Source organism: Sorex fumeus, unplaced genomic scaffold (assembly GCF_029834395.1).
Source record: "Sorex fumeus unplaced genomic scaffold, SorFum_2.1 ptg000020l, whole genome shotgun sequence".
Lineage (NCBI taxonomy): Eukaryota > Metazoa > Chordata > Mammalia > Eulipotyphla > Soricidae > Sorex > Sorex fumeus.
In genome coordinates, this window is record NW_026606077.1 from 14,421,383 (window position 1) to 14,444,804 (window position 23,422).

At 46.9% G+C, this 23,422-nt stretch overlaps 1 protein-coding gene and 1 pseudogene across 1 annotated transcript in view; both read right to left on the bottom strand.

Moving 5' to 3' along the window:
• Positions 1-23,422, bottom strand: part of GCK (glucokinase) — a 40,835-nt gene that overhangs the window by 11,413 nt on the left and 6,000 nt on the right. The gene's annotated exons all lie outside the window — the stretch shown is intronic.
• LOC130022772 (uncharacterized) lies at positions 23,002-23,118 on the bottom strand (annotated as a pseudogene).

Genomic DNA, 23,422 nt, shown 5'->3' on the forward strand with positions numbered 1-23,422 from the left:
TCTCCCAGCACTGCTGGGGGCATGCCCTGAGCACAGAACCAGGAGTTGTCCCTGAGCACTGTCAGGTGTAACTCCTGAAAAAACACTTTCCCCTCCCAAAAATTGAAGGGGGAGAGGAAAGGAAGGAGGAAGGAAGGGAGGAAGGAAGGAAGGAAGGAAGGAAGGAAGGGAAGGATGGAGGGAGGAAAGAACCTAGGGGTTTAAAAAAATAGCACAGGGGTAAGGCGCATGCTATGCAGTTGACAAACAGGGTTTGAGCCCCTGTTTCATATATGGTTCCCTGAACCCTGTGGGGTGTGGCCCTTCTACCCTCCCCTCCGAAGAAAAGAATTTCAAGGCATTCCTAGAAGCTGCAGATTTGCTTGGGCACCGTTGCTCTCACTGAGGAGTCCACTGAAACTTTAACCCAGCCAAGGTACACTATGATGACATCACGCATCATTCCAGCATCTTCCCAGAGAAGAGGGTGGCCAACACCCACTACCTTCCCAGAGGTGGGCTTCTTCAGAGATCCTGGGCCTCGAGAGATGATGTGAAGGGGCCCTGGACACCACTGGCATCCTCCTGCCCCCTCTGTCCTGGTCTCCATGACATGGGGGGTCTCTGGCTCCCAGGCCAGAAAGCCCCTTTGTAGGACCCTGCACTCACAGATGTCACAGATCCTGTGCACAGGGCAATTAGAGTGGCTTCAAGTTTCATTTTGCTCTAGTTTCAAATTTCATTTCTTCCATATGAGAAATGACCCCATAGAGTCCTGAAGCACCCAGGCTGGTGCCGCAAAGACTGCAGGGGTCACCATTGGCAGCGGTCACCATCCATGCCGTCACCCCTGCTAGGGCCCTTGGAGTCTCTAGAAGTCGACACTCCCTGATGTGAGCACAGAAGTTTCCGAGCTGGAGTCCAAACCCCTCCCCCCAGTCACCCCGGCCCTCCCTGGAGCCCCCATCCCAGCCACAGAAGTGCTTCTTCATCGGGGCACCATACAAGTGGTTGGTGGGTCTTGCCTAAGCAACCTAGGGATTGAGGGTATGGCCTGCAGAGACTTGGAAAGCAACGTGCCGTCTCCCATCAGGCCTCAGGAGAATCCCACCCTCACACTCTCTGGGACACAGCCTCATGGGCACGGAGCCGGCCAGACACAGGGTGCTGCTCCCCAGGGCCCCATGCCAGTTAGGTGCCCTGCAACTGGAGACCCAGTCTGGTCAGTGGAGCCCCCTGTAGGCCAGTCTCTCCCTGGGGAAACACCAAGAGCTGCCCCTGTGGAGAGACAGAAAAGGAGCCTGGAGAAGAGAGTGACGCACAGCTTGGAGGGGAGATAAAGCGGGCAGGCAGGGGCTCTGCACCATGGGTAAGCCAGGAGCCCCCACGGGGAGGGTACCGGAGGCAGGCCTGCCACTGAGGTCTTGGGGGTGGGGGTGGCAGGAAGAGGTGACTCAGGGACCAGAGCAGGGAGCTGATCCCATACTCCATGCTGGGATCAGGGCTGAGTCTGGCCTGACGCAGGATGGCTTTGCCGATAGTGTCAGGAGTGAGGGGATGCCAAGAGCTGGGTGAGCTCAGTGTTGAACTGAGCGAGCAGGAGCAGAGACACCGCTTTCAAGAAAGGGCGTAGAGATGACGCACCAGCTAAACACAGGAAGATGGGTGGCAGCAGCTGTAAGGTGTGAGAGGTCAGAGGTCAAGGGTCAGCCTGGCTGTGAGGCCTGGGCAGAGCTTCAGGCCATGGCTGGGACAGGGTTACACAAGGTGTGGGGATGGTGCTTGGTGGGCAGGACGCAAGGAGCTGGGGTTTATGGACTGCGTGCTGGCTGCGTGTTGTTACATGCAGGACTCAGCTCTTGGGGACCCTGTTCCCAAGAGGCAAGGAAGGAGACAGAGCCCTTCGAGGTGTTTGAAGACAGCCAGGTACTTCCCTCTCTGCACAGCCTGGGGAGGGCCCGGCCCCTTTGCACCAGGAGGCCCCCCCGAGGGCCAGAATGGGGCCTCTGAGCAAACATCAGGGGCCTGAGGGGTTCTGGAGAGTACCCCAGTGCACTGGGGGCACTGTGAGCTCTGGTTGCCAACCGGCTGCAGCCTGGGTCCTAAGATGCTAAGTGGGAGAGGCCCTGTCCACTCTCCTCCCTGCGAAGCCCACCCAGACCGGGCCCTGGAAGCCAGGGTGTGGGCAGAGATGGTCGAGGGCTGCCTTCAGTGGGCAGGAGATGCTCACACCACCCACTGCCACCAGGTCAGGCCAGGTCCAAAGGGCAGGGAGCTGGGAGCCAACGGGGCAGGCGGGGGGTGGGGGCAGGGCTATGGGCGGGACTCAGAGCTGAGTCCTGAGGTGTTGTGGAGTCTGTTGTCCCAGGAAGGCGGTCACCACACTGCCCAAGGACAGGAAGACCCTGGAAGGGCCTGGTGGGCAGTGGGGAGCCTCTCTGGGAGGCGTGGCTAGTGCAGGCCCAGGAGACTCGGGTCTGGACCTCGAATTCTGGGACTCTGGTGAAGTTTTGCCTGAGGTGAGGTTTGATTTGTATTTGTATAGTCAGAGACCGGTTGGTCCCTGGGTCACCAGGGCAGGCTGGGGGAAGTGAGCAGGACCAGAGGATCCGCGCCTCCCGGTCCTGCTCACACCACACAAGGCACAAAGACAAAGGGATTTTCTGGGTTCTCTAGCTGGAGGTGCCTTGGCTAACAGATATCCTGTCCCTGGACCCCACAGACCTCGCATCCCGCGAGGGAAGGGAGCGGGACGGTCTCTCTGGCACTCCCGCCCCAGCCCCTCCTCCATCCCTGCTGCTGCTGCTGCTGCTGCTCCCCCCCTCCTCCTCTTCCTCCTCTCCCTCCTCCTCCTCCTCCTTCTCTACCTCCTCTTCCTCCTCCTCCTCTTCCTCCTCTTCCTCCTCCTCCTCCTCTTCCTCCTCCTCCTCCTCCTCCTCTTCCTCCTCTCCCTCCTCCTCCTCCTCCTCCTCTTTCTCTACCTCCTCTTCCTCCTCCTCCTCTTCCTCCTCTTCCTCCTCCTCCTCCTCTTCCTCCTCCTCCTCCTCTTCCTCCTCCTCTTCCACCTCCTCCTCCTCCTCCTCTTCGTGTGGCTCAGGAGGAAGCTCTCCAGGTCATCACCACGTCAAGCCCAGGGAGCTGAAAGGACCCAGAGCTTCCCGGCGGACAGAGCTTGGGATGATGGCAGAACGCCGGGCTCTCCCACCCGTGACCGGCAGCCACCAAGAGGAAGGAAGCCCTGGGCTAGGCTGCGCCTCTCAAACAGAGCAGAACGGCCACACCACACCTGCACATGGTGGTCGCAGACCCCCAGGGTCCAGCCAGGAACCAGGCCAGCTGGAGAAGATCCCTCCCACGGTGCAGACTGGGGGCTTCTGGGCGAGTCAGTTAGGGAACTGCACCTACAGAGAGCTGGTTAAGTGAGTTAGGTTACAATGATGTCTAACCTTGAAACGAGGAACTTGATGTGAAGATTGAGTAACTTCTGCTGTCATGGAGAAGTGTCTGGGACAGAGTTCAGAGGAAAAAGTCGTGGCCCCCTCCACAGGCCCCCGAGGAGCCCCCTTCAGCCCCCACCTCCTGGAGTGCCACCTTGTGGTACTTCCTAGTGGGATGGCAGAAATGACAGAGAACAACCTGAGAGAGGCATTGCAGGTGTGCTGGGCCCTGCCTGACTGGGCCCTGGTTTCTCCCTCCAGGGGAGGCCAACGCTGGGCCCTGAGGACACAGGGAATGACCCCAGACATCCTACAAGAGTGAAGCCACCCTCCCTGAAGCCTGGGTGTGAGCACTTGAAGACAGAGCCTGCAGCCCCAACCAGGTTCTCGACGAGGGTCTTAAAATAGGGCCTACAGCCAGGGTGCCTGCTGGGCATCAGTAGGGGTCACTTAGAGCAATATTTGGCCTTTTAGTGTGGGCTGGAGCCATAGCACAGAGGGTAGGGCATTTGCCTTGCATGCGGCAGAAAAGGCCGACCCGAGTTTGATTCCTTCGCCCCTCTCGGAGAGTCCAGCAAGCTACTGAGAGTATCTTGCCCTCACGGCAAAGCCTGGCAAGTTACCCGTGACCTATTTGATATGCCAAGCACAGTAACAACAAGTCTCACAATGGAGACATTACTGGACCCGCTCAAGCAAATCGATAAACAACGGGAAGACAGTGCTACAGGACAGTGCTACATGCTGCAGTGTGGACCTAGTAGGTCAGTGCTTGGACCCAGCACTGGAGTGCTCAGGGCCAGTCTTGCTGGGGTCACTGGCCCGTGACCTGCCTAGGGTACATGCGGTGTTCTGGAATGAGCTCAGAGCCTCACACAGACAAGGCGAACATCCCCCCCACCCCCCTGCCCCGCCGTCTGGGCTGCAGCCTCAGAAAATCCTGAGACGCAGTCCTTCCTCCAAGACAGATTTCTGCCACCCCCAGAAATGGTGAGATTGAAAGGCTTGTTGTAGGGATGGAGAGACAGCACAGCAAAGCCCACCGGGGTAATCCCTGAGCACAGAGCCAGGAGTAGGCCCCGAGCACTGCTGGGTGTGGCCCCCAAACAAAGAACAGACTTGTTTTAAGCCATAAATTTCTGTGTTTTCTTTTGTTTTGTTTTGGGGCCACAGCTGGTGATCCTTGGGGATTACTCCTGATTCTAAATTCAGGAATCACTCCTGAGGCTGGAGCGATAGTACAGTAGGTAGAGCGTTTGCCTTGCATGCAGCCGATCCGGGTTCAGTTCCTGGCATGCCATATGGTCCCTCCTGATTACTGCCAGGAGTAATTCCTGAGTGCAGAGCTGGAGTAACCCCTGAACATCGCCCGGTGTGACCCCCCCAAAAAAAGGAATTACTCCTGGTGATGCTTGAGGGACTATATGGGGTAAACCCAGGTGCTCTACCCACTGTATTGTCATTTCAGCTCCTCAAGTTTTCATGTTAAAAAACATTTTGAGGGATAGATGTTTTTTAACATGAAAATATATGACTAAATACAGAGAGAAGAATTAAAAATATGGTATGATAAGAATGCATCATCCATATTTTATTTATTATTTATTAACATATACAATATGTAAAAGAAATATGGTGCTAATTATATATGGTGAAATTCTCTTGAGGACAGAAATGTGAGTGATTTTATTTTTCTCTTTTTAATTTGTACTCCTTACGTTTTCCTGAAATGAATTAACTGATGGAGCAATGTTTAGAGGCCAAGTTAAAAGCAAAAAGGGCTGGGGCCGTAATACAGGAGGTAGGTTTCTTGCTTTTTACTTTGCCAACCTATTTGGTCCCCAGCACCCCACATGGCCCCCTCTCCGATCCCCTCCAGGAGTGATGCTCAGTGGTGCCCAGAGCCCAGAGTCAGCCCTGAGCACCACCAGGTGTGACCCAAAACAAGAACAACAAAAGCAGAAAGGCAGAGTCTCATTGTTGTAGCGGTTCCAAGCCCCAGACTTGGAAGGTTGGAGATTCACGCTTCAATGGCTCAAACTGCAGGCACCGTGTTCCGGTGGAAAGGCCTGATGAGAGCAGAGCTGAAACCCCGTCTCCTCCTGAGCCTGGGTCCCAGTCAGCTGGGCACTCCACACCAGCTGGGCACCAGTGAGCTGCTCCCGTGTCCTTAGAGGCTGACTGGAGCCCGCTGTGCCCGTGTAAGTTTAGGCCATGGGCCTGGCTATGGAGGGGGTCAGGCAGTGTGGCCGGAGGTCAGGGACAGAGCCAGAGAGGGAGGAGTTGGGAGAGGACATGTGGCAACCACAGAAGCCAGAACTGGTGAGTGCCCAGCTGCTTACACAGCCAGCTGTAGTGCCGGAAACTTGGTGTGGCCACAAGTGGCCAGTGGGGAAAGCAAGGCCTGGCGGAGTTAAAGGATTTCTAAAGTCCCATCGCTGCATGTGGCTTGACCAGGAAATACCCGTTGTTGGTAAGAGTTCTGGGGCTCTGGCAATTTAGTCCTTCTGCCCAGAGAGGGTAGGGACTCTGCCAGGGCCAAGCCCTCACTGAGAATGCGGAATAGTGGCTGTGTGCAAGACCTCCGCTCAGCTGGGGGGAGCACTGGCAGCCCAAACGGATCTGCTTCTCCTGGTGGTTGCCTTTGGCCGCATGTGGCCTGAAGTCACCAAAGAAACAAGGACAAAGCACACAGAGAAATAGGAAAACAGCCTCACAAGAAAGAATTCTAAAGAAGCTACTGATGAGGAAGCTCAAACATTTGCATTTGCTAGTCAAAGATAAGGATTCAACTTAAAGATGTCCAGTGAGCTAAAGGGGATCCTAAAACACTAAAAGGAAACCAGGTAAAGAATGTATGAGCAGGGCTGGAGCGATAGCACAGCGGGTAGGGCGTTTGCCTTGCACACAGCCAACATGGCCAACACAGGTTCGATTCCCAGCACCCCATATGTCCCCTGAGCACCACCAGGAGCGTCCTGAGTGCATGAGCCAGGAGTAACCCCTGAGCATCGCTGGGTATGACCCAAAAAGCAAAAAAAAAAAAATGTATGAGCAGATAGGGAACAATAAAAAATAAATTATGAAAAGGAACCAAATAGGAATGCTGAAGAATATATAGCTAAATAGAAAAAAATTAATCACTCTAGGGGTTTGGTGGCAGACATGAGCAGGCAGAAGAAAGAATCAATAAGCCTGACTCTAAGGCCATTGAATTCAGTCAATCTGCCTAGCATAAAGGAAAAAGTAATAATAGGAAAAAAAACAATAGAAACAGTAGAACATGAGGGATCTAGAGGTGACTAACTTATCAAGGTAAGGACTGCAATTTCCAGAAAGAGATGAGAGATGAGGCAGAAAAAAAATAGATAGAAGTAGTATTATGAAACATTTCCCTGTTTTGGTGAAATACATGAATATACCCATTCAAGAAGTTCAGTGAACTTCAATCAGGATAAACATACAGAGATATGCACCAAGACACTATAGTTCAACTGATGATCAAGAGATAGAAAAAGCAATATGAAAAAGGGATGAAGAGGAAAAAGGGATGAAGAGGGTTTTTATGCTATTAAAACTAAGTTATATTTTTCAAATTAACTCCTTCTAAGTTTAAGATGTTAATCATAATCCCAAGGAAACCTCTAAAAGAATAACTAAATATATATACAAAAATAGAATAAGGAAACAAAAAGGGTACACAACAAAAAATGTCAACTATCAAAAAGTGAAACCAGTACAGGGAGGATCACAACCACCATGATCACGATCATCCTGTTGTTCGTTGATTGCCTCAAGCAGGGACCAGTAACGTCTCCTTCGTCCTAGCCCTGAGAAATGCTCTTCCAGGGTTAGGAGAATGAGACCCATCATTGTTACTGGTATTTGGCATATTGAGTATGCCACGGGGAGTTTGCCAGACTCTGCCATGTGGGCAGGATACATTCGGTAGCCTGCTGGGTTGTCCAAAGTAAGAAGGAGATAATAAGATTTGTGGATGCGCGCTTCCAGGAGCTGGGTTTTATAGTCTCTGGTCTTGGCCATTGATGGGATTTCCTTTTAATTAAAGGAAGAATGAAGGACAAAAATCTACGGACAGAAAAAAAAAGCTTGGTGACAAAGAACATTCTTATCAGAAACTACTTTATATTTTGTTTTGGAATTACACCCAGCAGTGCTCAGGATTCACTCCTGGGCAATTCAGATTATATGGGGTGCTGAGGATTGAACCCAGGTCAGCCACATATAAGACAAGTGCCCTACTCTCTGTTCTAACACTCTGGCCTCATCAGTAATGACTTTAAATGGAATTAGCTATCAAGATTCAGAATTTGAAAGTGCTCTCATGCTGGAAAGAGATCATTCATGAACGTAGTAACCAAAAGAGAATTGTGATGCCTTTATTATTATCAGGAAAATTAGAATTTAAAATGTTTTCAAGAGATAAAGAAAAACATTACATACTGATAACATTTCAGACCATCAAGAAGAACAATGGAACTCCAAAACACATGAAACAAAGATTAATAATTAAAGTGGGAAATATACAGTTCTACTGAAATAGTTGGAGAACTTAATACAGCATTTTCAATGATGTACTCAAAGCGGAGAAAGGGTTAATGTGGGAAAGAGAACTCGAACAACAAGTTGGACTGTTAGAATCTATATGATCTCCATCTATTAGCTTACAAAACAAATATTAATACATTTTAAAGGAATTAAAGCATACAAAGTATCCTTTCTGACCTCTTGGCAATGGAAAACAGAAAGAAGTTCAAAAACTTAGAGTTGTGTGGAAATTAAACAACACACTTGTCAATCATTCGTGGATGAAACAAGAAAGCCCAAGGGAAAATTAGAGGATACAGAGAAAAGGAAAGCAATGTATTCAAAAAAATACATAGGGTTTGATAAAAGCGGTGTTCAAATGGAAATTTATAACTGTAAACTTCTACATTAAATAAGATCTGACTATATTAAAGAAGAATAAACTCAAATAATCTAACTCAACATTAAGGAACTAGAAAAAGAGAGAAAACTAAATTCGAATCCAGCAAAAGAAGAAAAATAATAAAATTAGAGTACATATAAGTATGAAACACAATATGACAACAGTAGAGAATAATCAACAAACCCAAATTATTAAGAAATGCCAGAATGTAGCCAAGCGCTAGTATACTGGCATGTAGGCCACTTGCCTTGCATGCAGTGGACGCAGACCTGTCCTGGAGTGATCCCTGAGCACAGAGCCAGGAGTAAGCCCTGAGAACTGCTGGTGTAACCTCAAAACCAAAAGACAAAATGAAAGAGTGGTTTTAACTATATTCCAATAAATGGACAACTTAAATAAAATTTAAAAGTTAATGGAAACACGTGAACTACCAGAACTTACTCTGGATATCTGGTTACAATAACAACAATATTAAGGAAATTGAATTGACAATAAAGGACCAACCAATAGGCAATCCTTCTTAGGAGACTTTCTCCATATCAAAACTAGAACAAAAGCACAACCAACAAAATACCAGGTGAGGGGCCAGAGCAATAATACATCAGGTAGGGCATTTGCCTTGCACGCGACCAAGCTGTGTTCGATCCCAGGCATCTCATACGATCTCCTGAATAGCAACAGGAGTTCAGGGCCAGGAGTAACCTCTGAGCATCGCCAAGTGTGACCCAAAACAAACAAACAAACAAACACACACACACACACACACACAAAATACCAGGGCAAGATGGTCTTACTGGTGAATTCTATCAAAAAGTTAAAGTTGAATTATTTTTTAACTACCACAAAATACTGAAGAGAAAGGAAAACTTGACTCATTGTTTTGATACTAAAACAATATAAGACAATATAAGAAAAGAAAACTATGGCAATATCTCTTATGAATAGAGTTGTAAAATCAATTAAAAATCATCAAATAAAATTTAGCAGCATTTGGAGCTAGAGAGAGAATACAGTGGGCAGGGCACTGGCTTCGCATGCAGCTGACCTGGGTTCAATCCCCAGCACCCCGTACGGTTCCCTGAACCCACCAGATATGACCCAACAACAGCAAAACCAAACAAGATTCAGCAGCATTTAAAATATATGATATAGCCATACTTCATTTTACTTTATCACTCTCCTCAATTAGCATGTTTTAAAAAACCTTTACAAATTGAAGTTCTGTGGCAGCCCAGTATTGAGCAAATCCACCAGCACATTTTCTTCCAGCATGAGATCATTTGCTGTCCCTATGTCATTATAATTATATACAATGATTTTTCTTTTGTAACTCATCATTTGCTTAATAGCCAACACCTTTGTCTAAACACCTTCTCCAAAAGAAAAAAGTGTGTGACTTGCTTTGTTGAACATTTACTTAAATTACTATGGTCTAGAACCAAAGCCACAATATTTCCAAGATGTGTCTATCTGTTCCATAACCAAGTAGGATTTACCCCAGCATCTAAAAAGCGGGTTAGCGGGGGCGACTAAAACCTCATGGGAAGGGGGGCGTTCCAGTCCGTCCTTCACGCCCTACCGAGGTCACCAGTTGCCCCCCGCGAGCGGCTCTCCAGCACGGCCACGGCCCCAGAAGCACAAGGACTTAATGCAGAACCTGGCAGCTTGGAGCAGAAAAGTGAACGGACTATGCGTTAATCCAGGCCATCGGGTCTGTCCGGAGGGGAAAGGGTGTTGCCCAGTCTCCTTCTCCTCTCTGGAAAGAAAGATGGCGGCCGCATGGGAACCTTGTGGACAGCAGGTATGAGCCGGGGGTGTGGGGGCGACTAAAATCTCATGGGAAGGGGGGCGTTTCGGTCCGCCCTTCACGCCCTACCAAGGCCACCAGTTGCCCCCCACTAGCGGCTCTCCAGCACGGCCACGACTCCAGAGCACAGAAACCAATTTCTTAACAATCTGACTTTCAGTAGAAATACTTCCAGGGTCAATAAGTAAAATAGCAGAAATCCAAAACCAACATTTAATTCTTGAACCCAGCTGTAGAAAGCAAATCACTTCACAATGCATTTTCAGCATGTCTGATTTGGGGGGGGGGGGTGGTAAACTCTAAATAATAGTGGTGAATCTTTTAGTGAAACAATGAATCTAATCAAAGCAGATAGAGTGTTAACTAGAATTCATCTGCCCCACAGGGACTGGGAGGGGTGGGGGGTGGGGTTTTATTGGGGTTCTTCATGGTAAAAAATAAGTATTGGTAAAGGGAAATGTGTTTGATATTTGCATGACTGAGACCTAAACCTGAAAGCTTTGTAACCTTTCCCACGGTGATTCAATAAATAAATAAATAAATAAAATAAAATAAAAATAAAATAAAAAGTGGGTTAGCATACAGAAATAAATGCAATATACCTTACTATTCATATTAATGAAAGAACCTGCCTTCAGTTCATTCAAAATACACTTTTGGTGAAACACAATCCTCTCTCTTAATTTAAAAAAACCTCAATTAAAGAAAAATGAAAAGTTTTTTTCTCAGCATGATAAAGGTCAGAGATGAAAATCCCACAGCTAACACTACACTCTACCCCCAAGATCAGAAATAAGACAAACTCAGAAGCTGGAGCAACAGCACAGCGGGTAGGGCGTTTGCCTTGCACGCGGCTGACCCGCGTTCGATTCCCAGCAGCCCATATGGTCCCCCAAGCACCGCCAGGAGTGATTCCTGAGTGCATGAACCAGGAGTAACTCCTGTGCACCGCTGGGTGTGACCCAAAAAAAGCAAAAAAAAAAAAAAAGACAAATTCATGATTGCCACTATTTAACATATTACTGGAAGTTATAGACAGAGGAATTAGGTAAGAAAAATTGGGACTAGAGAGCTAGTACAGCAGGTAGGGTGCTTGTCTTGCACAGAACTGATCTGGGTTAGACTCCCAGGACTTCATACGTTAGTCTGAGAACTGTCAGGAGCGATTGCTTAGCCCAACCAGTAGTAAGACACGCACCGGGCGTGGCCCCCAAAAGAAAACAAATGAACAGTACACAAATTGGAAAAGAAGAAACTACTTGCAGATGGTAACAGCTCATGTGTAGTTAATGATAAAGAATTCATAACAAATTTGATCGAAGTTCATTTATAATAAAGCCAAAAAGAGTAAAATGCTCAAGAAGAAATTTAGTCAAAGGCAAAAGACGCTGGAAACCATAAAACATTTTTAAAGAAGTGAAGGAGGAGGCCAGGAAGTTGCTTCATTGGTTAAGCATATGCCGAACATGCGTGAGACCCTGAGTTTGAGCCCAGTATCACATGGCCCCCTGAGCACTATTGGGTCATGCAAGGCCCAGGTGTGGCCCTATTTTAAAAAAAGAAATCAAGGCATACCTAAATAATTCTTATGTTAGGAGACTGTTCATGTTCCTGGAGCGAGCAGACGCCATTGGGCTACACTAGCACGTGACAGGGACGAATGGAGACGTTACTGGCGCCCGCTTGAGCAAATTGATGAGCAATGGGATGACAAGTGATACAAGTGATTAGAGACTGTATCTGTGATCATGGGTGATTTAATATTGTTAAGATTAGTTGCTTCAAAATTCCAAGTTCTTTTTGCAGATATGGAAAAATCCATGGTGAAATCCACATAAAATTTCAAGGAAACCTGAACAGATAATTTTGTAACAAAGCAATAAAAGTGGTTCTTTCTTCCCGATTTCAAACTATAACACTTCAGAGTTACAACTTCAAGAGATCATGATTCTGGCATATTATGGAAACACAGACCTAGAGAGATCAGAAACAAGATATAGTATATAGTGTCACTTGGACTCTTTAGCAAAGACGTGGTAAGGTAAAGGTAAAGGTAAAGGCCCTCCCGTTGATCGTCGATTTGCTCGAGCGGGCCCAGTAACGTCTCCATTGGAGACTTTGTTGTTACTGTGTCTGGCATATCGAATACTCTCGGTAGCTTGCCGGGCTCTCCGAGAGGGTTGGAGGAATTGAACTCGGGTCGGCCATGTTGGCCGCTTGTAAGGCGAACGCCCTACCCGCTGTGCTATCGCTCCAAAGACGTGGAGAGAATGAATATTCACATACAAAAGAGTGAAGCTGGAACTCCACCTAACACCACATACAGAAACCAGCTGAACATGAGTCAAAGACCGACACTTCAAAAATTAAAACCATACTGTCTCTTCCCTTGCTTTCTCTCTATTGCAAACATGAAGGAGATCATATGATATTCGTTCCATGTTGCAGGTGGGAATGTAAAATGGTTCAGCTCACATGGGAAAGAAAATTCATCATAATTAAACATAAACTTAACCATATTTCTCAGAAGTTACACTTCTAGGAATTTGCCAAATAATTGAAAACAGATTCAAAAAAGATGCCAACATTCATAGTAATATTATGCATACCATTATAAAGGAAGGGCTGGAGCGATAGCACAGCGGGTAGGGCGTTCGCCTTACACGCGGCCAACATGGCCGACCCGAGTTCGATTCCTCCGCCCCTCTTGGAGAGCCCGGCAAGCTACCAAGAGTATTCGATATGCCAGACACAGTAACAACAAAGTCTCCAATGGAGACGTTACTGGGCCCGCTCGAGCAAATCGACGATCAACGGGAGGGCCTTTACCTTTTACCTTATTATAAAGGTAGAAACAATCCAAATTTCATTAACAGGTGAATTGGCAATGAAATGTAGTATATATACACACATACGTGCGATGGAATATCATTCAGTCATAATAAGAATAACATTGAAGGGTTGAGTATTTCAAAACAACTTAGTGAAATAAATTAGACACAAAATATGTGATGTATGTTATACAAATGATCAAAACAGGAAAATTCATAGAGATAGAAAGTGAAATAATATTACCAAGTAATGAGGAGTCATTCAGTTCCTAATCAGAAGTTTGGGGGGCAGAGATGTAGGGCAGTGGGTAAGGTGCTTGCCTTAAATGCGGCCAACACAAGTTTGACCTCAAGCACCACAAGGAGAGATACCTGAGCACAGAGTCAGGAATAATTCCTAAGTACCATTGGGTGTGACTCCCCCCACAAACCTTGCAAAAGTTTTTCAAAAGTTTTGAAAGGGATGATGGGAAAGTTTTGGAAAAGGTGTTGCTGTTTATATGATATGCTCAGTGTAATTAATGTCATTTGATTTAACCATTATTAAAATGGCTAAAGGAGCAATTTTTTGTTTTACACATTTTATTGCTATGAAAGAGCTGGAGATAAGCTTGAGGAAGGTTTTGGAAGATCCATCTTAGTAAGCCAAGCAGAGACTAATTTGATGGTGGGGATTTGTCATGGTTGCCGGTGACTTGGTAAAGTAGGGAGCAAGGGAGGTAGCCTCAAGAAAAGGGCATCCACCAGTCTACTCAACCCATCACAGCCACCCACACTTAGGGAAGTGCCTGGCAGGGGTCAGGACAGGTAAAGTTAGCTGTGAGCACCACATCCCTCCTGCCCCTCGAGGCAGCCGTCTAACTGCACCTGAGTCCACTTGTTTTGCACAACATGGGAGATGACCCCCCACTGCACTCATTTCCCAGGGAACCACAGACTCAGGCGGGGTGAGAAATTGCTCTTTGCAAGAAAGGAAAGTCAGTCCTAATCTCAGAAAAAAAATTCCAGGAGGATGTGGAATAGACAAGATAGTTTTTATTGAACAAAGCTTAGAAAACTGTGAGAGAGGAACCACTGCCACTGCCATGGCAGCTTATCTACCGGCCTTGTGACTGAGACTCATAAATAAATCTCAAAAAAGATGAACTAGCTGAAAAAATTTCCTCAGAGTCCTGTTCCTGGCTGAGACTTATGGGATGATCTTGGAGTGGGGAGGACCAGGTCCCACCCCAACAAAACCTTGGCATCCACTCCCACACCTCAAAGCTTCCATCACGCCCCTGGCCAGACCCCATGGCCTCAGGACTGAGTGCCACAGGAAGCCTAAAGCGCCGAAAACTCCAGGTACACTGGTCGTTGTGGCTGAAAACTCCAAGTCTTCTAAGAGTTGGGGTGGGTGACCTCTCGCCACCTCCCTGTACTTCCAGAAGACCCAGCAGCCATGCCCAGTTAAACATTTAACTGCCCAGTTAACTTTTCAGTTAAATATTCTGGATTTTCTAGACTGTGTGGCCTCATTCGCGGCCACACAAAATGTCCAAACTTTACAACACCGCCATCCCAGCAGCAGCATACCAGATTGGTGGGGTGTAACACAGAAGCCAACCAATGTTGACTGCAAAAGCATTAATACAGAAGGCTGAACTCGTAACACAAACAAACAAACAAACACTGTCCTCCCGTTGTTCATCGATTTGCTCAAGTGAGCCCAGTAACGTCTCCATTTTGAGACTTGTTGTTACTGTGTTTGCCATGTGGGCGAGATACTCTAGGTAGCTTGCTGGACTCTCTGAGAGGGGTGGAGGAATTGAACCCGGCTCAGCTGAGCTGGCTGTGCGCAAGGCAAATGCCCTACCCCTGTGCTATCACTCAACAACAGCTTAGAAAAACCTCAGACAAGGGCTTAATGTTCCCATGGTGAGATACAACAATTTTCACAAATTTTCTTCTATGGAAATATTTTTTTGTTTGTGTTTTGGGTCATAGCCAGTGATGTACAGGGGTTATTCCTGACTCTGCACTCAGAAATTACTCCTGGCTGTGCTCAGAGGACCATCTGGGATGCTGGGGATCGAACCCAGTTCTGCCGCATACAAGGCAAATGCCCTCCCTGCTGTGATAGCACTCCAGCCTAATGGAAATAAATTTTTGAATATTCCATTAGTCATTTAATGTTAACAAGCAATATAAAATAAATTATTGTGCTGGAGGGGTGGCTGGAAAATGGGGACAATGGTGGAGGGAAGGGGACAGTGGTGGTGGGGTTAGGGGTGGAATAGTGCATGCCTGGAACAAATTGTCATGAACAACTTTGTAAACCACGGTGTTTAAATAAAGTGGGGGGGATAAAGATGTGAGGAGAGAGGAAGGGAGTACATGTTCAAAGGAGAACAGAGGCTTCTCTAGCGTGGAAAAGCAAGCACAGTTACACCGAAACACGAGCAAGGTAAGTGTCCAAAGAAGAACACAGGAACAAGCCCCAAATGGCTCTCGGGAGGAACTTTTGCACAGTTCCTCCAAATGCTTCCCCCACCCCCCGCCAGAGTTTTGCACACATAAAAGTTAACTTAGGCATTGTCGGAAGTTTGGCACTGTTGATGATCTCACAACCCAGTCTCTCTCTCTGTTGATGATCTTTTTATATTCTCATGGACTCTTCCATAGCTTTTTCTTCTCTGCTGTGCCCTCCCTCCTCAGGGAATTTCTGCATCTAGGTGTGCCTCAGTTTCTCCTCTCCAAAGAGTCGGGTTTTGTATGTCAAAGAGATGTGTTTTTTATGTCTTTTGTATTCTTCAGGGCTAGGAAATCTCTGCTTAAGCTTTATTATTGGTTCCCAAAAGTCCATTATCAGGTACCCCCTACCTATCTACCTACAACATCACTGTAAATTACTTTTTTAAATATGCTCTACACTGACATTACATTTGAGGGTGATACAGACTAAGACTAAAGTAGTTAAAAAAAAAAACCATGTCTTGGAGAGAACTTTGGTTGTAATTACAGGCATTATTTGCCAATGAGCAACTAGACATGATACTGTCCCTCTGCTTTTTTGAGGATTTGTATTGTCCAAAGCCTCACTGATCTTGGAAATACCTTTGATTGCTCCAGCCATAAAATACCACCTCCAACCTTTTCCAGAGGGAAATAGGATATGAAAATTATTCATTTGGGAAGGATGGTGGTGGAAGAAGAATCCTGAAGGTGGGCCCTGAACCTCAGTCTCCCTGGAGGAAGAAGCAGGGTCTTATGAAGGGAAACATTCCCACCAGGACATGGTCAATGCAGTCCCTTCTGGACAAGAGTTCATTCCTGCTGTGGATATGATTTCTGCTTTCCCATTACAGATTCCTGCCTGCATGCCCCTCACCAGGGACAAGGGGGCCAGGATGCTCTTTCCTTCCCAGCTCACTCTGCAGTGCCATTGCACCTGATGGTGTTGGCCTGACCATCCCCTGGACGTAGGGACTGTGTGTGATCATGGACTGTGGAGAAAGAAAGGAGCACATGGGGGTGTCACAGTCAGAGGAGTGAGGATGGGGCAGAGATTTTCAGCTGTGCGCCCAGATCCATGTCCTCTGTGGCACTGTGAGAGCAAAGCAAGCCCTAATTCTGACCAGCACTGCTAAAGTTTCAGTCTATCTTGCAGAAAGGTGAAACCCTGAAATGTGATTTTATTTTACGAATTAATTCATTTGGGTGTATGTGTGTGTGTGTGGGGGGTGCAAACCAGCAGTGGTCAGGGCCTACTCCTGGTTCTGTATTCAGGGATCACTCCGGGTGGACTCAGGGGACCATACAGGGTCCCAAAGATAGATCTGAGGTCAGTCACAAGCAAGGCAAGGACCTCACCTGCTGTACTGTCTCTGTGGCCCCTATTCTTGAAATGTGAGCAGAAATGACCTTTGCAATGTCTGCAGCCAGGCTTTATGAAGAAAGTCTTCCGTGTTAATCCTCACCTTTCCATGAGTGGGCCACTAGCTGCTGCTGCTGCTACTACAGTGTTAGGAGGTGGGTGGAGCCATGAGATGTGATACCCCTCAGTTCCTAAAAGTCCTTTGTGAAGGAACTCCACCTAGCCTGCCAACCTGCACTCACCTGTAAGCAAGGAACACAATTCTACTAAAAGCCACCACATTCTGGTGTATTTAGAGTAAACAAGGCTACCCCATTCATACTCATAATGATGGCCTAGTGACCTAAAATAAAGGTTGGAATAGGATTTGGGTCATTCATTTACCTCTTGCTGAGTAATCTGATTGTCACTGCTTTGTGTTTTTAGGAAGTTTATAATCTACCAGGAGAGACAAATAGAAAATAAATGTAATTGACAGTGATTGACAGTCACACCCACCAACTGGCCCCCTGGCGCCGTGTAATCCCATCAACGGCCAAGACTCAGAGACTATAAGAACCAGCTCCCGGAAGAAGAACAGTGCAGTCTCCTGCCCCCGCGCCTGACTGTCCTTGCCGCTGGGACCCCTTGGAGGGGAGCGGGTTGAGCTTTCCTCCCCGCCCCGACCAGGGCTTCAGCAGCCAAAGACCTCCAGGACCAGCCAACACCATGCTGAGACCAATCTCCACACACATGAAGGTACTGGCAGAGGGACAAAGTCACGTGGGTTCCGGGGCCGAAATCTCCAAGCCTACTTGGATTGGGGCCAAGCATCCTCCACCCAGATCCTCCAAATTCCAGTAGGCGGGGGTCACACCCACCAACTGGCCCCCTGGCGCCGTGTAATCCCATCAACGGCCAAGACTCAGAGACTATAAAAACCAGCTTCTGGAACCGTGCGGCCGCAAATGCGGCCGCGCGACATCCTATTATAACATCTTATTATCTCATTCCTACTTTGGACAAACTGGCAGGCTACCGAATGTAGCCTGCCCACACGGCAGAGTCTGGCAAACTCCCTGTGTCGTACCCAATATGCCAAATACCAGTAACAATGATGGGTCTCATTCTCCTAAAGAGCCTTGAATATAATCTCAGGGCTAGGATGAAGGAGACATTACTGGGGCCTGCTCGAGGCAATCGACGAATAACAGGATGATTTGTGATTGTGATTGTGACAGTGATAAATTAATAAAACTAGGGAAAATATTGGCAAAACTGATGGGTGGGAGTTTCTAGAGTGACAGACCGGGTTTGCCAAAGCTCCTCTGAAGAAAGGAATCCCAGAGCAAAGGCCCAGGCGGATAATGTCAGAGGGGTTGGGAGTAGCCCCAGGATTCGGGGACGCTCAGTTAATGCGCAGGGGGCCACCAAGCACGGGGGCTGTGAGTCGCGTCAAGAGGAAATCTGAGCTGGATTAAGGAATAATCATTCGATAAATGAATAACCATGATTTTACAATATATAAAAAGTGGTCTTCAAAGGAACAGCTTTGAGTACCCTTATGAAAAATCAATATGTTGCCACTTATCTGAAGATGCTGAAAACCCCAACACCCAGAGACAAAGTAAACCTAAGAAAATTCCATAAAAGGAATCTATTATGATGAAAGCAAAAACAACAACAGCCAGAAAGAGAGTGCAGGGTTTATTTAACGCACTTTCGTTGCAATGTAGGGCAATGCATGTGGTCACTTAGGCACTGCCAGGTGTGGCCCCCAAACAAAAAATTGTACATATACATAGGAGCAATAGTACAGCAGGCAGGGCACTTGCCTTGCATACAACCAATTGGGGTTTGATCCCTGGAATCCCATATGGTCTCTTGAGCCCATCAGGAGTGATCTCTGAGTGCAGAACCAGGAGTAAGTCCTGAGCATCACCTGGTGTGGTCACACACACACACACACACACACACACACACACACAGAAAACACACATACAGATAAACTACATAGCAAACTTAATTTGGAAAATCCCACTCTTTAAAAGGACCAATTTCTTTTTTTTTTTAAATTTTATTGAATCACTGTGAGATAGTTACAAGCTTTCATGTTTGGGTTACAGTCACGCAATGATCAAACACCCAGCCCTCCACCAGTGCACATTCTCCACCACCAATATCCCCGGTATACCCTCCCTGTCCCACCCTCCCCCTGCCTCCATGGCAGACAATATTCCCCGTACTCTCTCTCTACTTTTGGGCATTATGGTTTGCAATACACACACTGGGATGTTATCATGTTTGGTCTGAAAAGGACCAGTTTCATAGCAAATACTTTTTTATCTGATAAAGGATAAAAAAAACACACCAATAAGCAGCCACAGAAATAAGAAAGGGACAGAATCACCATGAAGAAAGAGGAACTTGAAAAGGTTGAGAAGTGTTTTTCAGATGTCATGCTTCAGCGAAGTTTAAAAACAAGATCAAATGAGTGATTTTCAAAGTACGATGATTTAGAAAACATGGAAAAACTCTGAACACAGAAAAAAACCTGGAAGAAATGCAATATGTCACTTCATAATGGAACTAGAAGGTGAAGTCAGCCAGAAGAGGAGAGATAGACACAGAATGATCTCTCTCATATGTGGAATATAAGGGCACACAGTAAGGTAACAACAGATGGCCAGAGGCAAAAGGACTGGAGAGTAAGTTCATAGGACTGAGTTTGGGGGTGGGGGTCTGAATGGGGGACCTTTTGGATCTTGGTATAGAGAGTGAGCAGTCTGGTAGTGAGTGTGGTGCTGGAAATATGTATGCATGAAATAGTGATTAACGGTATTGAAAGGGTGCAGTGGTAGGGTGCCTGCCTTGCATGCGGCTGAACCCAGATTCAAATCATATGGTCCCTTGAACACTGCCAGGAGTAATTCCCAGTGATGCTCAGAGATTACTCCTGGCAGTGATCAGGGAACCACAAGGGATGCCCAGAATATAAAGAGATTACATGAAGGCAAGTCCACTTGGTAGGCTGGGCTTGTCTGTAAGGGTACCAAGTTTGAGAGAGCCAAGTTAATCTGGGTCCTATAGACAGTGGGAGGCTCCTGATCCACAAGAGCAGATGGGCAAGAAAGAAGGCCGTTACATGTCAGCATGAGGAATAGATGGGGATGGGGGACAAGAGCAAACAAGAAGAATAAAAAGAGCTGTGCATGCACTGTCAGAGTGAGGCAAGCTCTTCAGGACTGTCATCACACAGCCTCAAGGTGCAGGCCCGGGCGTCTGTTCCTACGTCTTACAGTCAGCCTGAGCTCTCCTATACTCGGAGGAGGCAGAGCAGGGACAGACATGCTGGAACACTGTTCTAGGAAGACTGAAGTGACGAGGAGGTCTGTTTCTGGGGGTTTAAGTATGGGACCAGAGAGCTACGAGCCTAGCTCAGAAAAATAGTCCAGGTGACTAAGAGAATCCCTGTAGAAAAATCATACATGATCAAGTGCTATGCATCCAGAATATATAGAGAAATTTTACAACTCAACAATAAGACAAGAACCCATATTTTAAAACAGCACTAAAGAGGAGCTAGACTCTTATGTTCCTTGCAGCACTATTCACGGTAGGCAGAATCTGGAAACACCCCAGTGTCTGAGAACAGATGACTGGATAAAAAACTATGGTATATCTACATAGTGGAATACTATGCAGCTATTAGGAAAAATGAAGACATGAAATTTGCTTATAAATGGATGGACATGGAGAGCTTCATACTGAGTGGAATGAGTCAGAAGGAGAGGGACAGGTATAGAATGACTGCATGCATTTGTGAGCTATAAAAAATAATAGTATGAGACTAATACCCAAGGACAGTAGAAACAAAAGGGCCAGAGGACTGATTCGTGGAGAGAGGGCAGTTAGGACAGAGAAGGGACCACTATGACAATAGTTGGAAATGACCACTCTGACCAAGACCTGAGTGCTGAAAGGAGTTAGAGGAACATACACCTTTCAATACCTGTACTGCAAACCGAAATGCCCAGAAGGAAAGAGAGAGAGAGAGAGAGAGAGAGAGAGAGAGAGAGAGAGAGAGAGAGAGAGAGAGAAGAAAAATACCTGCCATAGAGGCAGGCTGGGGCGATGGCTTGGAGGGAGGGAAACTAGGGACATTGGTGGTGGGAAATGTACACTGGTGAAGGGATTGGTGTTGGAACATTGTGTGACTGAAGCTCAATCATAAAAATTTTTTTAACTATGTATCTCATGGTGATTCATGATTTTTGGGGGGTCACACCTGGCATTGCACAGGGGTTACTTCTGGCTCGTGCACTCAGGAACTACTCCTGGCGGTGCTCAGAGGACCATATGGGATGCTGGGAATCGAACCTGGGTCAGCCACATGCAAGGCAAACGCCCTACTTGCTGCGCTTTTGCTCCAGCTCCATGGTGATTCCATTTTTTAAAAAAGAGGGGCCAGGGTGAAATCTCAAAGAACTGTTCTGACATGAACCCTTGGGGATTTACAAGAGGAATCCTCTGAGTTCTTCAGAGTTTTGCCACAAATTCTCTAGGGATGCAGAATATCCGGGCTGTAAGGAGGCCTTTTCTCAACTGAAGATTAATGGAGGTTCTCAGAGAGACAATGATTCCTTGCATGCCAACTGCCTCTGCTCTGCCTCTCTTCCTGGCCACAAGAGCAGCATGGCTCAGCTGGGGAGGTATCAGACGTACAAGGAAGGACAGGAATGGAACAACATGCTAGAGTGATACCTGAGGCCCTGTGTAACCAGTACTGGCAGGAAGTGGATTTGATCCTGCAGGTGTTGGAGGTGGAATATTAAGAGAAGGAGAGTGCCATGAGGGACGTTGTCCAAAGACACAGGAGCTAACACCCTGACAGGGATTCTGAGAGTGAAGCTCGGGTACTGTGCCCAGATCCAAGAAGGCTGAAAATAGTGATGACCCAGACAAATTGAAGAAGAGATGCTTGAGTTTATATGGCATCTCATGAGGAATGTGAGAATAAGGAAAGTGGAACAAGGCCGGAGCAATAGGACAGCAGAGAACAGAAATGAGCTCTGAAAAATGGGCTGACTATGTAAGAAGGGAAAGCCCGCCCATGTGCTGTCCATGTTACGTGGGGAAGCAGAAAGGCGATTCTGTCTAGAATACATTCAATGGGTTAAGGAAGGTAGCACCAAAATAAAAAATTAAAATAAAAAAAGCGAGGTAGCACCAGGAGTAGAGAGCACTGTGAGGCCCTGGGTTCTGTCACTGGCACGTCAAGCACCACTAACTGCTCATGGCCCCACGGAAGCAGGAACAGCAGTGATCACCACCAGAACAAAAATATGTACAGGATGTACTGGGGAAGAAACAGTAGCTGAGAGGCTTGGTGGGGCTGTGCGCTGTAACCGGAAGTGATGCTATGTCAGAACTGCTCCTTGTGGTAGCCATGGTGATGACAGAGCCCTAATGGTAAAGATAAGAAGCAACATGGGAACAATTACCATCTGAGCAGTAAAACCTGACAACCAGCTGGAGTGAGCCTCCAGGGACCTCAGGACAGGGCTAACAGGGTGTTACACTCTGAAGGATAAATGAATGCACTTAATCTGAAGTCAGAAGCTCCAAAGGAGAGTGATAAATGGGCAGAGTTTAAAAATCTGGGCCCATTCTTCTGTTCTGTCTATTGATCAAACAAAGGATAGAGGGGCCAGAGAGGTAATACAGCAGGTAGCGCACTTGCCTTGCATGCGGTTGACATGGGTTCAGTCTCTGGCACCCTATAAGGTCCTCTGATCCCTACCAGGAATGATCCCTTAGCATAGAGCCAGGAGAAATGCCTGAGCACCACTGGGTGTACCCCAGCCCTACCACAAAAGGGTGGAGTCCTCAAGAAGAAGCAGTATAGAGAATGTATAGCAAAAATATTTGGGCTGGATAAAAAGTGATGTTCAGAGGCTGGAACAATACAGTATAGCAGGTAGGGTGCTTGCCTTGGATGTGGCCAACCTGGGTTCAAGCTCCAGCACCCAATATGGTCCCCCAAGTGATCTTTGAATGCAGAGCCAAGAGTAACTCCTGACCACCACTGGGTGTGGCCCCCAAACAAAACAAAATAAAAGTAATTCTCAGTTCTTTTTAATTTTTTGTTTATTATTTATTTTTGTAATCTAGGAGAAAAATGAATAGAGAAATGCCTTTATCCAATTATCTCTACCAGCTCATTTCTTATTTCCCCAAAGTTTAATAACCTGGACAGGGTGCTTGACACTTTAGAAAGTCTGTTTGTATCAATTGACATTGATGTATAGTAGCCCAGAGGGTTCATGGATCTGTCAGTTTGGCATGTTGGTGCAAGCTAGAAATGGACTTCTACTGCATGACTGTGGCTTGAAAGGTTAGCGTGAGAAGAAATCCTCTCAATAGTCAGGGTTTGAGGTAGTGCACTTGATTGCTCAATGAAAGGAAGAGTGTAGTGACTCAAGGGAAATATAATTCCAAGCACATGTGGCTGTTAGGGAACTTACAAGAAATACTATTATAGAGGTAGGGGCAGAGAGTGGTCGGGGAAGAGATGGCTAG